We start from the raw sequence: 14,250 nt of genomic DNA on the forward strand, positions 1-14,250 counted from the left end.
CGGGATGGAAGGAGCCACATGGGAAAGTGAAGACATTATGAGACGTACTTATCCATATCTTTTTTAACACAATTAGTAGTAGTGTAAATTTCGGGGACGAATTTTCCCAAGGTGGGGAGAGTTGTAACGCCCTAGGAATCCGATCTCTTTTTGGTAATAGAATATAGTTCATGAATCGTCTGTGCATTCCAGTTTGTTGCTTGAGAGTGAATTCTTGAGAATTAGACAATGGAAATCGAGAAGTTCTTGAATCGTTGATCGAATTGGTTTAGGGTTCGATCGATTGATTATTTCGTGTTAGGATTGAAGTTCTTGAGCCTAAGCTTGGCTCTAACCTAATTGACTTGAGATTGGACGAGAATACCCTTTCTAGAATGGCCAATTGCCTAAACTAACCTTGGAATGACAATTGACCAAAACGCCCTAGAAATTTCAAGAAATGATGATTTTGCCCCTAAGGTTTTAATGAATAGGAGACAAAGCAATTAATGAGGTAGGCCCCACATTATCTCTTCCTCCCCCAAAGTCAAAGCCGGCCACCTTATCCTCTACCTCCCCTAACCGCCATTCTCTCTCTCTCCCTCATCTCCATCTCTCTCTATTTTTCTGTCAACAGAAGCACCACCACCACCATCGGCTTCCACCAACCTATAGCTACCTCTTTTGCACCTGTCAACCACCATAGCACTACCACACACTGTCGGCATAACCTCTAACTACCATAAACAAGCCCGGCGCCCGGTTCTACCTCCACTACCGTTGTTGCTGGTCCTTCGGTCCTTGTAGCTACCGCTACTATTTCCGGTGTGTACCGGTCACCGCCAACTACCCACGACCTCCACGACCTTCCTCCAGCACCTCTGGCCATCGCCGACATCCCTAGAGCCCTAAAACAGCCCCGCAAAGTCATCCCGCCACCGCTCGATTCTGTTGCTATTTCCCGTTTCTGTTTTGGGGAAAACCGAGTCGTTCTCATTGAAATCGGTTCTAACATCGCCCCACAACCTCCACCGACTTGTCTCGACCTCCCTAAGATATTGTAGATCACCGAACAACCCCCGAACAACCCTCTAAATCGAAACCGTACACCGCCCTGCCCTAGCACCCCGTTCGATTCGGGTTTGGGAAACCGGGATTCTTGCAGCTCACGGCGACCTCCTACCACCACCATGACGCCTCATAGACCTCCTAAGACGTCCCTAGACCAGCACTAAGCTGCCTTGTCGCCCGTAGCTACCCGGACAAACCCGAATAGCCCCGAACAAGTAAGGATAGTTCTCGTTCTATCCGGCCGATTCGACGGTGAGTTGACCCCTAATCTCTAGTTAAGTCGCTAATCGCATTTGGAATTAGTGTGATTAGATTATTTAGGTATTTAGGTAGATTGATTAGGGTCAGTTTATGTTAGAAACTGAATTTAGGCTAAACGGCCCTAATCGAGGAGGTTAGTCGATTCCAATTGCTTGAGACTTGATTACTTGGTTCCGAAACCCTTTTTATAAGAATGGAATTGGTTTTCAAAGTGTGTATGTTTGCTATTGAATTGGCTATTCACGTCAATCATGTGATGGGGTGATTTGATTTATTGGTAGCTGAAATGGATGGACAATTGTGACTACTTGCCTTGTATTTACTTGCAAAGTAGTGGGGGTGGCACGATGCATTCATACGACCTCCTATGACTCAAGATGCATGTTTTAGTATGAAATGCCTGGGGGTCGAGTCTTGAGCATGTTGCATGAGCCTCTGACTATAATTAAAGATAAGAACCAGTTGATTGTCGAATGAAATGAATGGTCATTTGGTGGAGAGATGATGCGACGCCTAATAAGTTCGTACCGTGCTTATAGCACAAAATCACAGGACTTGTTAGATGCCCGACTCTTTAGGTACGGTACACAGCTGGTATGGAGTATAGATAGATTGTTGGATGCCGGTTGTAGCTTGTAGGGCCGATGCTCCTTTGGGAATGCCTACTCGCTATGCCTGAAGTGCCACGTGTATGGGGTCACCGCTTGTAGATGCCATCACCGATAGGATATAGAACGATGCCTGGTTTACGTAAGAAACCGTTAAGGGGCAGTGTAGGTTTCATTAATTGTCGCGGATCATCAATTAAGAAATGGCCTCGTGTGGTGTCCAATGTCTGATTGATGCTCAAATGCATTACAATTATTTGAATGATTATTGCTTTGATTTGACATGATCATATGTTGCATTCACGTGACGTTATGCATGATATCGCAATGGGTAAGTTGCCCGTGATTGATATACCTATCTTGTGCCAAGTAATTGATTGATAGGACGTTCGGGACGAATCAACGCCGTAGTCGGGCTTAGGCGTTGACTCACTAAGATTATATCTCACCCCATTATGGGAACATTTTTCAGGTCCAAGGTAAGATATCGGATCAGCAATGTCCGGTTAGGTTTGGGATTCCATCTCACATCGGGATTCGGGTTACCCGATACCCGGCCCCCGGCGCGAATAAGGTATGGGAAGAACGTATCACGACAATCTACATAGAGGAAGGCTTTGATGATTTGGTGCCTCATCCCTTTAGGGCATGGGATCTTCGTGATGGCGATCGAGCCTTTGCTCCTTGCTGGGATCGTTCTGGTTTTGTGGGTAACCACGATGGCGGGATAGTAGATCCCGCCCCTAAACCTAACTTGGGTGATGATGACATGGTTGAAGTTTCTTCTGACCGTAATCCCTCAGCTTGACTTTCGGAGTTCATGGTCTTTGGAGCTATATCTTTTTGGGAGAAAAGTACACTAGAAGTGCCATAACTTGTGTACAGCGTTCACTTGAGTGCCATAACTTTCAAAACGTTTACTTAAGTGCCATAACTTTCAAAAAATCGTTCACTTGAGGGCTACAGTAACTTTTCCGACGTCCACGTCAACATGGCACTCAAGTGAACGATTTTTGAAAGTTATGGCACTTAAGTGAACGTTTTGAAAGTTATGGCACTCAAGTGAACGCTGTACAAAAGTTATGGCACTTCTAGTGTACTTTTCCCTCTTTTTGGAGTATATAAACGATTGACCCCGCCCGACCTTTTTGGCCTCTTTTTGATGGTCGTAGAGAGCCGTCCCGGAGTGTGGAGTTGTACTTGACTATGGCTCAGTAGGGTTACTATGTTGTACTCTTGATATTGTATTGACAGCGACGGGTTTTGATATCCTACTATTACGGGTGTTTATACTTAACTATCCCTGTTGTTTTATGTGTTTGGGAGTTTATACATTTCCGCATGCGCATTGTGGTACCGTGGATCGATAGCGTACACGAGACGTTATCATTATAACCTGAGACGAATTGGTAGGGATATTGCGTTCCCGGGGATCAGGGCGTGACAGTTTTTATTTCAAATATGTCCACAACTTCTTGGACATACCTTGATGTCATTTAAACCTAGATCCTCAAATGCAGAGAAAGCATCTACATATAGGACCTCTACCCACTGAAAACCAATACATCCACAAGTACAACCACACACATCATGGAAATAAATCAATCTCGAGCACAAGCATGGTAAACCAGTACTCAAAACTGACAGCCACTACAAGGAAAAGGGGCTTATTATATTCAAAGAAAGTGTTTCATCATCTAATAGAAATTAATCATAAATGACCAGAAAAAAAAAATATGGGATAACCAAAGAGTAGAACATCATATACCTTGTAATTGTAATAACCTACAGCGTATCCAGCTGAACATAAGTGACAAGCAATAGGTTCACAGCCGTGTAGATTAAGATATATACTCTCGAAGAACCATTTTGATGGGTGGAAAACAAACCTTAAAATATATGCTGGAAACTACAAAGGATTCGATCCTTAGGAAGTGGAGCGATCACTTGGGTTTTTTCACAAACCCTTTGATCCACCTCATGTACCAATTCTGATCCACCAGGAACATATTTTGTATGAAGTTGCAGATCTACACTTGCATATCTTATCTGAGAATTTTCACAGATAAAGACAGTAATAACAAAGTTATTCCTAAATCTGCATTAGTATGATTTCCGAAGAGGGAGCAATTTTTTAACCTTATACAGTTTCAAGATTTCTCAATCATTTTATTTTACTTTGCTAACGTTCTTTCTATCAATGATCCAAGATCTTCGGAAAAGTAATTTGATCTGTATCGTTCAAAGTATGTACAGTGAAACAGCAACCTAGCCTGACTGTCATACAGACATGAACTGATGAGAAATGGGGTCCTCTCCTTTTCGTTTTGTCATTTGAAACTTGTGTATTGGATGGCCACAAACAGGATAGACGAAGGTGGAACCTCAATAAACAAGAGGTGCAGCAATCAGGTCTTAATAAATGTAGCACCATGAGGACAAACTATACGTAAGGCAACTCCCCCACGGACAGGGCAATGCCTCCTAGAATAGCTTTCTTCTCTTTGCAAGCTATTTGAAACAGTCCTTACTTTAGAAGGTGTCATGAAAGTAAGAAGAGCAACCAGTCGTTTCGTATTTAGTTACTGCGAAGTAACCTGGCAAAGGCTTAAGGAGGCTGCACGAAAATTCTTAGCTGCCAGGAGCTTGATGTATATGTATACATATTTAGGGAGACTCCCACCAGTTTCATAGTGCTTTGCAATTCCCATCAAAGTATCCCTGCAGTTCAAGGATAGCATAATGACTTTCCCTGGTTGCCTGCATTCATGCTGTCATACATAGCATCTGCAAGCGCCCGGAGGAGGGGGAGATTTGAATAAATAAGAAGTTCAGGGATGACATTGCATATTAGGCTAAGGTTCATTAAACACATTGAAAAAATTAAAAGTTGAGAGTCAACATTGCACATTGGGCTAAAGTTCATATATTATTTGTGTTATTCTTCAGAAATTTAAGAATCAAAAGGTCTAAATAATAATAATAATAATAATAATATAACAATAATAATGTTAAAAAAGTAATGATGAAATGTAATGAAATGGTTATATATTGAAGTGGAAGAATGATTTAGTGTTGTCTACTCTCCCTGTGTTGCAAGCTTGAGAACTCTCCTTTCATATATAGTTAAGGTATACATCACATAAGTTAAAATTATTTTCCGGTCCGGTTCCTTTTTCCACCTATCCACAAAGAGGACACTTGATGCCCTTATTTGAAACAAGGGCTACTTCAGGCCCTTTTCTGAGAAAATTAAAGCACTTGAGGCCCTTTTTTGAAATTTTTCCTTGAAAAAATGAAAAGTTGAGAGTCAATATTTCACATTGGGCCAAAGTTCATATATTATTTGTGTTATTCTCCAGAAATTTAAGAATCAAAAGGTCTAAATGATACAACAACAACAACAACAACAACAATAATAATAACAAGGGTACGGATGTTAAAAAAGTAATGATGAAATATAATGAAATGGCTATATATTGAAGGGGAAGAATGATTTAGTGTTGTCTACTCTCCCTGTGTTGCAAGCTTGAGAACTCTCCTTTTATATATAGTTAAGGTATACATCACATAAGTTAAAATTATTTTCCGGTCCGGTTCCTTTTTCCACCTATCCACAAATCAAGAGCATAAATATCCATAGTCATCTAATGAGCACAAATCAGGAATTGTGAACCTCCCAAGAAAAAGTGAAGTTATACTAGAAGAATGAATCTCTCTGTAATCATCTAACGTTATCCGCAATACAAAGAAGGCAATGTTCTCAGTTCCTCACTTTAGATGCAGAGACAGTACAAAGGTAATACAATCCAAACATCACATAATGCCCCGTGAAGCAATCATCTGTTGTCATCGACACTGTATACATAACCTCTTTATGTATTTGCGAAGTGCAAAAACATCCAACCGTGATTGCACATCAACTCTGTAAGAGATAGTTCAAGACAAAATTACCCGTGGTAACACCAGTTCTCCATAGACTGAGAGGGCAATTCCTTAGCATCCCCCTCTATTCCTTTAGTGCCAGCAACAAGGCTTTCATCCTGTTTGGTTAGCATGTGTTGAAGTGATGACCGAACTCATGAAAAACAGTTTGAACCTGCCCATTTCAGCGACTCATAGAAGTGGTCAAATGGCAGATACCACTTAGAGAATGAAGATGTTTCATGGAGGACAAGTAACCGCTACAGTGAGCTTAAGCTCGCAAGTCTCATCAATCATCTAAGAAGCAGTGATAACTTCCTATAGAGGTTAGAATTGTTGGCGCACAAGAATGGCTATGTTACAAAAGTTGCCTCTTCTCAATTTTGGCATGGGAGCAGGTAAAACTTGAATGTCAAACAATAGATCCATCTCTAGATGCAAGCCTGCACCAGTTTTGGAAGTTGGACAGACATCGACAAGCTGATCGACAACCATGAATTGACATCGACAACTTTTCTGAACCAATAACTTGTCCACTAAGATCGACAACATTAATGAATTTGACTTAATTACTAACATATTCCCATCGGCTAATAGCCTCGAAGCACTCTCTCCTTGTCTCCATATTCTCCTCTGCCAAATACATCCCACACATAGATGCACTTGCACATCAAACCCAAAACTAACAAATGATATTAGAGACACGCTTTGGCGAACCACCATGGATATAAGAGGATAAAAGTACAGGTCATTAGGAATCATACACAGGAAATATTGGAAGTGCTAGGATTCCTTGAAATCACATCAAAGAATAGATTGGCATCACAAAATTCTCGAGCAAATATAGCTTAGCATTTACATCATTAATGGTCTCCCATAAACCAATATTCTCTTTGCTAACAAGTGTTATTGGACCTTATCTATTGATTGTTCCAGCAGTTCCCCACCTAGCAGTGTGGAATGAGGATAGACGTCTTTATAACGGCAGAACTTTTAAACTAGTATAGTCGAGCCGGTACCGATATATTTAAACTAAGACTCGTGGAGACCAAACTAAAAAGACCCTCTTCTACTATTTTTGCTTCTGATGATAATATTTCGTTCCCACCAGCTTGCATTAGCTTGTGGCCGGTCTAGCTACCCTCCCTCTGTCTAGCATTTCAGACTCGAATAGCAGAAAAGAAGTCAATAAACTGAGGAAAGGAGTTGGAAATTGAGCTCTTGGAACGTCACAAGACTCGGCTTGTTCCCCACAGGTGGTGTTTGATTGCACACCATGTGAGCAATTGGTAATCTTGCACTCGCTCCATCTCGAGACAACATACGGCTTCGACCAACAACCTCATCCATCCATGCACCTCCCCTTTTTTCAGATGGTCGAGAATAGGGATCAAAGTAGAAGTATGCAATTGCCTTTGCCAAAGAATCTTTTACATGGTAGAATCTAACATCATGGTTCCAGACCTGAAAGATAAATATGAGCATTTTGTCAGAATGCATGTACTAGTAGCACAGAAAAGGCAGAAGCACACCATTGGACTATTTTACCGGTGCTAGTCCATTAGCAGCCTCAATCTCAATTCCAAAAAGTGTACTTGCAAGGTTGAAAAGGCCCTCCATTACTTTTGGCAAAGAGAAATATGGGCGTAGTTCTTCCTGGAAAATGCAAATGGTGACTCCATGTTCATATTCACATGCATAAATCAGGGCCAAATCATAATGTTCATATTTTCGCTCTACTCTATATGGGAGAGAGGTTTAACCTCATTGACGTCTTATTTTGATTCACGCGGCCTCTCGCTCGAGAAGTCAATGTCCCAGTGGCTCAAATCATCTGATTCTTTTACCCCTTGATTCTTGGAGAAAAGTTTTATGTCCTCCATGTCTGAATAATCAAGGCAACACAAATCAAGATGTGGATTTTGAGTTTGAAAGTAAAAGGAAAATCTCTAAAAGCATCCTAATATTTGCGGTCGACATCATCAAACTGAACTAAATGGTCCAGCCCCCACTTCATATGGATATATGTAAGAGAACATAATGATGCAAAGTGTGGTGCTTCGAAGCTTGAAATACAGGGTATTCCTGTTGTCGGCTAAGTTCGTATGTAAGAAATTGCAATTGAACGACGAACAACTAACCTGAAGCCAATGCAGATGAGTATGCAGAAAGTTGATCCGAGCCCAACGTATTGTCGTTGTGTCCTTAAGACAAAATTCACCCCCTCAATTAGTACCCGAGGAAATGAAGTATTACGAACCGAAACACCTCCTTTCGAACAAACATGTTCGTTCAAAGAAAAGGTTCCCGAACAAACACATCTGTTCGGATGAAGGAAGTGTTTAAAAATTTCAATAGTGTCTGTTCGAATCGTGTCCATTCGGTTTAAAGGAGGTAGAGCAAAAAATAAAATAAATAAAAAACAATGGAACGCGTGCGCGTGTGGGCCGACCTAGCTTTGCGTAGGTCCTCTCCCTTCCACAAAAGTGGGGTACCCCTTGGGGCCCAAACCCATTTGTGAGGTTCCAATATTTAAACCCATCTTCCATCTACTCCTTTTCCCATGTGGGACTCTCCATCCTTCATTCTCATTCACTTATTATGGGATTTCTTGCAACCAAATCCCAACAATTCCATGCACATTTTAATCGGCACAGAGAACAAGTGAGTATTTATCACAAGAGAACACGAAAGTGCTACATCATATATTGTGATATTTCTACTATGCATATAAATAAGGGACACTAGGCCACAAATCAACAGCAATTACCGGTTAAAGTTCAGGAAAATTCGTGTAGATCATACCTTGAACTGCAGCATCCCATGAAGCACTCCTAAGTTTTTCTAGGAGCTCTTCCGCTTTATCAACGGTAGCCATTTTCGTAACCATGCTAACCTGGTGAGAACCTTGCCTTAATAGGTGAAGATATAACACCATCTACTGAGTTGTTCATCCATGCAAATAGATTCTTCTCCAGGATGATTCGAGGAGAATGGAGAAAAGAGACTTGCAGAAGGACACTCACGAATTTGTTTTGCCAACATTAAATATAGAAAATAACAAAACTAGTTCATGCTGGGTTTTGCATCAAAATGTAAATCCAGAAAGTTACACACCCCAAAGCACTTCAGAACATGCCAACAAGCATTTTTTCTACCGTAAACTTTCCTCTTTTCCCTTGTAATTCATAAACTCCTGACAACAGCCAAAAACAGTTGGAGCCGGTTCATAATTAGTGATTAATTTGAAAGTTAACCTCCTAAAGATGACTAAAAATTATGTCAAACAAGCTTCAGACTTGTCCATTCAAACTTTATAAAAGGATGAAATTAGAAATTGAAGAATTCATAAATAGCATTAAAAACCATACCTCAGCATAATTAGTATAATCCAGAAGCTTAGCTCTTTCCATTCTAAGCTTCAAGATTTGATCAATAATTAAAGTGTTGTTCATATCTCTGCTGGAGGCCCGACTAACATAAGCACGGTAGATTTCCTCGCTTAAGCCTCTATTTCGAGCATGTCACATGACAGAGTTAAAGGTTGGAGCATCCAGGGTGATAACCCAAGGTCCATATTCTGGAGTGGCATTTTCATGCCCCTTAAATATGACAGAAAATGATAAAGCATGAAACATCAAATAGGCTCTTGGACAAAAAGTGTTGAAGACAATATAATAAAATAACACACCACGATAGAATGTATCGTGTATTACCTTAGACACCGCCGTTTGTGCATCCAAACCAAGAGCTGTAGCCGGCAATCCTTCAATATCCTTCTTATCAGTAATCAATTTTTCAAATTTCTTTGTGGCATCCAAATCATTCTCATCGAACTTTTTAGATAATTTTTCAAGTTCCGTGTAATCAACTAAGTAGTTAAAAGGCGGTGGTTGTGTAGCTAAATGCTAAAATTTATGAATCCACTCTAATGTTTCCCTCCACATAAGAAGTAAACTTAACACAGTCAATGCCACTGCAAGGCTTATGGGAAAATCATAACACAGTCAATGCCACTGTAAGGCTTATGTGATGATATTAATAACAAATTTTCAAAATTTTAGCTATTTTGATCGCTAAGACACTAGAACTTTGAACAACTAATAATTGACAGATCATTCCTGCAACAGCGCCTTCATCATCTCACACATTATGTGCTATTCAATTTGATAAGTTACAGCAAATTTCAGTTTCTATACAGATGAATTGAAGGCAAATTATTCTAGGAGAGCAAGGATAAGAAGATATACTAAGAAGTTTTGCACATGTCATTAATACAGCCAGCAAAATCATGCAAGATGATAGTTGTTCAAAATATGTATACCATAAAGAAAAATTATTGACGAATAGACATCGACCAAGATGGACATTTCAACTTGAACTCTTCAAGTTTAATTAAAGTTATTTATCATCCATCTACTGTACACATGTTTTCGCATCTCTGTGGTGCCTTTAAATGAATTAGCAAAGTTATCTATTAGGGTCATGCAAAGTATGCATTTTTCAGTTTAAGGAGAAAAATATGTTTCGTACTTCAATTATGCTTTCTTTAGAGGTTTCCTATTTTAACTAGAAGAACTTTTAGGAAATCTATACATGTTGTAATTCTTTCTTTTCAATAAAGTTGATGATTAATCAGAAAAAATGGCAATTCATTGTTTTGGGATCTTGTGATACAATTCTTTGGGAAAATTTTCTAAAAAGTCATAAACCTATTACACTTTTGTCAATTGAGTCATAAACCTTTTAATTTTATCAATTGAGTCATAAACCTTTCACATTTTGCCAATTGAGTCCACTTGGCCAACTTTGATCAAGAAATTACGGGGGGACATCCTACGTGGCATAGCCAACGGTGATATAGATAATTATTAATAGGGTTAATACCATGAAAAACCCTAAACCGATACACCTGTGACAAATTTACCCCAAACTATTTTTTTGACCACGAAAAACCCCAAACTGGTATATATGTGACAAATTTACCCCAAACTATTTTTTTTACCACCAAAAACCCTAAACTGGTATATTTGTGACAAATTTACCCTAAACTAATTATTTTGACCACGAAATACCCTAAACTGGTACACATGTGACAAATTCACCCCCCGTTAAATCGTCACTTTGTTTTGGCTTTTGGTCCGCTACGGTATGGGAGGACACAACCCTTGGTGCTCCACCCATCCATGCGCTATGGATGGTGTCATCGTACAAGAAGAGACTACTGAAGGAAGGAGGTTCACGATTTGACATAAATAGGTAAGCCTTGGGGGCAGCCGGCGGCGAAGATCCCGACCATGAAGACCATGGGGATAACCTGGTAACAATGATACGGAAAGCAAGTCTTCGATCTTACAAAGAAATGCGATGGCTCGAAGACCTCGTCTCTAATGCTTTTGCCTTCCACGAGACCGTACTTGTCGGATCTGAAGATCGCTTATCTCAAATTGATAAACCCGTAACAAATAGAGGGTTAAAACTCTATATTGATATACCCGTCAACTATCACATGTCACTAAATCAACAATTTGATAGTTAAATTTAATGAAAATTAACGGAGGGTAAATTTGTCACATGTGTACTAGTTTAGGATAAATTTGTCACGGGTGTACCGGTTTAGGGTTTTTTGTGGTCAAAAAAATAATTTGGGGTAAATTTGTCACAAGTGTACCGGTTTGGGGTTTTCCATGGTATTAACCCTTATTAATAATATGTCAATATTTTTTTATTTTTTAAATTTTTAAATTTTTAAATTTTTTTCGATTTTTTCCTTTCTTTTCTTTTCGTTTCTTTTCTTTGTTTTTTCCTTTTTCTGAAAGTGGCCTAGTGTGTCTTCATTGACTAGATGTGGGATCTAGTTGTGACACTTCGTGAAATCCATGCTCCGTGTGTGTACGTCCATGCTCATAAGCCAATCAAATAGTACATTATATGGAAAATTCTCCAAAAAAAACCTTAAATCTATTGCGCTTTTGCCAAATCAGTCCTAAATTTTTTAATTTTATTAATTGAGCCGCAAACCTTTTCACATTTTGTCAATTGAGTCTATCCGGCCAATCCTAACAAAAAATTTCTTACGCAGACGCTGGCTGTCCTACGAGGACTTTTAATTTATTTTTTCAAATTTTTTAGTTTATTTTTAAGGTTAGAAGTCCACGAGGACTTTTCGACTAGTCACATCGGCTCAAATTTTAATTAAAAAAAAAAAACCACGAAGGTTGTCTAGCCAAGCAAATAGGAGTTGGCACTTAAGTTATTGTTTTGAAACTTTTGGCACTAAAGTGAGCTTACATAACTTTTGGCACTTGTATTGTACTTCTCCCACTTTTAAAGCATTCCAAGCACTCCAAACCGTGAAGCATCCAAAAGTAGTCAACTTCCAAATCATGCTAGCGGCAACAGAAGAATTTGGGTGTTTCATACCAACTTGAATATGCACTTAATCCTCTGACCTAGCAGGAGGCCAAAACCAGCGAGAATCACATAATATAAATAGTAGTTACGCTTGATCGAGAATGTAGAGCAGTATCATGGACAATTGTACGAGTGAGCATGCGTCTAGGATAGAACCGCAAATCAGACTGAACCGGAATGGCTATAGGAACTGTTCCGTTTCCAAGTTCCCACAGTTACTTTGTTCGGATCCTAGTTCCAATAAAGTTGAACCTAGTGTGATTCCCAATTACTTCTTTTATGGAATGCTGCTATTGGCAAATGAGGATTTTTGTTATTGCGTTCACTTTCATTTTGCTTAACTAAAAATAAAATAGAAAAGAAAGGAAGAAAAAATGAAAAAGAGAAAAAAATGGCCGGTTACTAGATAGACTCTGGAATCAATTGACAAGGTAGGTTTCGGGTCTGAGGGTATCCAGATTAGGTTCCACGTTCCAAAAATTGAGAAACTAGTTCCGACTGAAACATAGAACCTATCCTAAAACCGCTCACGCCTAGACAATTATACTCGTTAAATAGTTGAGTAGAGGGCCAAAGGGGATGCCATTCATCATGCCACAAGAGAGGTAGACCATCGATCTTCCATATGCAATAACATGCGTAAAAAAAGGCCCAGCATCATTCCTTTCTAAGCTAACCACTACTACTACGACAATTTTCATTGTCATCATTATTATTAGGGCGGCACTATTTCCACTTCCATTTTGGCTAAGACATTCCTTTTTACTAGTTAACTTACTAAAATACCCTCCTCTTTCTTTAATTAAATGTTTTTTTTTTTTTTCAGGCGAATCCACAAATCTACCTTTATTTTTGAAATTCAAGCAAAACTCCCTCTGTACATTTCCTCTCTCTTGGTTCTGCGTGCTCTCTCGGTTCCTCCTTTACCTTGCCATGTTAGAGTGATTGTGAGCTAGTGATCGATCCGGGGCCAAGGCTTGATTCGAGTGAATCACCCATCCATTTAGTTCGAGTCGCCGCCGTGTCATTGTTGAAACATCGGCCCACGATACTAGCATCTTACTTTCATGCATAATCTTTCATAGTGACACTAAGCGAGAAGCATCCGTTGTACATATCATTAGCTAATCTAATGGATTTAACTAAATCAATCCGATGATTCGATCAATAAAAACATCCTATCCCATGTGAGTATATGTCGGGCTCGGGCTCGCCCCGTAGACCGAGCCTGTACTCACATTTTGCCCCCATAAAACGCTATCCATCAAGCCCGAATTAACATAGGAACCAAGATAATATCCAACTGAGAGAATTCAGTAAATCAAGAAAGCGAAATGAGACGATTCCGAAAGAGGGCCTTAGCCACAGGTTCAGTGTCAATGGCCACTTTTGGGCTTTTTTCCAATTTAGTATAAATTTTTTTTAACCAAAATAGGATAAGAAAAAACATTATTACCGTTTTAGGTGTCGCTCGGCATTCAAAATGCCGAATGACACCCGCTCAGCACTTCGCATGCCGAGCCATGCGATGCTCGGCACTTTATTTTTTTTTCAATTTTTTATTATTTTCCTATAATCATTTTTTTAATTTCTTTTTTTTTCTTGTAATCATTTTTTTATTATTCAATTTTTTTTTCCTGGAATGGACAAAATTTTAATGAAATTCGTCTATAATACCATGTTCTATAATATTCACGTAAATTAATAATGGGTGAAACACTTCTATATCGAGAATCTATCTGCAGATGATGTTCTAAAAATTCAAACAGCAAAAAAGTAAAGATTGGCACAAGATGAATGTTGTTGACGTCATTACGCCTCCCAACTCACTACGTTAGCTCTGCCTCCCACCTACGAACGAGCGAGGCGACGGGGCCGCCGAGCGACGATGCGGCATCGACTATTTAATACTCCGAGATGCTGCCTCATCGCTCCATGACCCCGTCGCCTCGCTTGTTCGCTCGCTTTCCTTGGAGTTGAGGTGCATCATCGT

At 39.6% G+C, this 14,250-nt stretch overlaps 1 pseudogene; it reads right to left on the minus strand.

The window, feature by feature from the left end:
* Nucleotides 1–712: 712 nt before the first annotated feature.
* On the minus strand, nt 713–10,678 carry LOC115731575 (annotated as a pseudogene).
* Between the last annotated feature and the right edge of the window lie 3,572 nt (nt 10,679–14,250).

Source organism: Rhodamnia argentea, chromosome 11 (genome assembly GCF_020921035.1).
Source record: "Rhodamnia argentea isolate NSW1041297 chromosome 11, ASM2092103v1, whole genome shotgun sequence".
In the NCBI taxonomy this organism is placed as follows: domain Eukaryota; kingdom Viridiplantae; phylum Streptophyta; class Magnoliopsida; order Myrtales; family Myrtaceae; genus Rhodamnia; species Rhodamnia argentea.